The sequence below is a fragment of the Otolemur garnettii genome, unplaced genomic scaffold (genome assembly GCF_000181295.1).
Source record: "Otolemur garnettii isolate 467f Iridium unplaced genomic scaffold, OtoGar3 scaffold00105, whole genome shotgun sequence".
In the NCBI taxonomy this organism is placed as follows: Eukaryota; Metazoa; Chordata; class Mammalia; order Primates; family Galagidae; genus Otolemur; species Otolemur garnettii.
In genome coordinates, this window is record NW_003852500.1 from 4,222,802 (window position 1) to 4,224,762 (window position 1,961).

Sequence of the window (1,961 nt, forward strand, 5' to 3'; positions counted from 1 at the left end):
AAAAAATAGCCAGGCATGGTGGACGCCTATAGTCCCAGCTACTTGGGAGACTGAGGCAAGAGAATCACTGAAGCCCAAGAGTTTGAGGTTGCTGTGAGCTGTGATGTCATGTTACTCTACCAAGGATGACATAAAGAGACTTTGTCTCAAACAAACAAACTGGCTCAGTGCCTGCGGCTCAAGCAGCTAAGATGCCAGCCAAATACACCTGAGCTGTCGGGTTTGAATCTAGCCCAGGCCTGCCAAACAACAATGACGCCTGCAACCAAAAAAAAAAATAGCCAGGTGTTGTGGCAGCGCCTATAATCCCAGCTATTTAGGAGGCGGAGGCAGGAGAATCGCTTGAACCCAAGAGTTGGAGGTTGCTGTGAGCTGTGAGGCCACAGCACTCTACCTAGGGCAATAGCTGGAGGCTCTATCTCAAAAAAAAGAAAAAAATAAAAAACAACTATACTTCATGCCTCATGGGCCCAGCATGGCTAGGAGCCTACCTCCCACTCTCATCTCTCCACTGCTTCTCACTCACTGCTCTAGCCACACTGGCCTCCTCATCCCACAGCCTTTGCGCAAGTATGCTCTCTGCCTAGAGAACCTGTTCCTTGCCCTGCCCATGGCTGGCTCCTCCCAGCACCAGGTTTTAGCTCAGACATTACTTCCACAGGGAGACACCTATCATATCATCTGATGCAATGCACTGTCTCTAACCCCAGACTCCATCTGAGGTCACTTCATTTGTATACTCTGCTGTTCATGGCCATCACCATCTGCAAGTTCTTTTTTTTTTTTTTTGTAGAGCCAGAGTTTCACTTTATTGCCCTTGGTAGAGTGCCGTGGCGTCACACAGCTCACAGCAACCTCCAGCTCCTGGGCTTAGGCAATTCTCTTGCCTCAGCCTCCTGAGCAGCTGGGACTACAGGTGCCTGCCACAACACCTGGCTATTTTTTTGTCGCAGTTCAGCCAAGGCCGGATTTGAACCCACCACCCTCAGTATATGAGGCCAGTGCCCTACTCACTGAGCCACAGGCACCACCCCATCTGCAAGCTCTTAAGGGCAGCTTTCTGTCCCCTTGCTGTGCTCTGTGCTCTCATAAATGTTTTTGAATGTACAGCTGAATAAGCTGAGCAGCATGCAGTGTTTTTGGAGGGAAGGGCTCTGTCAGGCAGCCCCAACATCCTCCTTGGACTCTTGGCCAGCTGCAGGCGTTTTTAGGAAGGAGTGGCTCTACTTTATCTGTCCTTCCCACCTTGGCCTGAGGAAATGGATGTCCTCAGTGGGTGCAGCTCTGTGTGTTTGGACAACCCCAGGCTGGGTAGAGCTGCACACTCCACTAAAGACCCCATTATTTGTGGCCTGGGTTTTCATTCTTGCTCAGCCACCTTAGGCGTGTCACCTCCCCTCTGTGAGCTTGGCCTCCTCATCTGAACACAGGCTGGGTCTGTCAATATTCAGGGTCACGGGTCCCAACAAGTCCCATCTAAAGAGATACCTGGCACATGTATTCTCAGCCCCTCTGAGAAGCAACCCCTCCTCTAAGGAGTACTTGCTGTCCTTATTAATGACATCAGGAGGGGGAAACTGCTGACAGATGGTATGAGCACATTCAGGCTGTGCACTCTTAGTTAAGCAGCCTGACTTCTCTGAACTTTGGAAGGTGAATGACACCACTGTAATCCCAGTCGGGGTTGATTATTGTCATCTGTAGTCAAGCCATCCCCCTCTAGCCAGAAATGGTCTCAGTCTCCTGGAGAAGGAACACAGCTGCCTTTCCATTGTGAACACACATCTATGAGCAGCCGGCCTATGATTCCCATTTTGCAGATGAGAAATAGACTTGTGGGTGGCGCCTATGGCTCAGAGGAGTAAGGCGCCAGCCCCATATGCCAGAGGTGGCAGATTCAAACCCAGCCCCAGCCAAAAGCTGAAAAAAAAAAAAAAAAGAGGAAAGAAACCCCCCCCCCC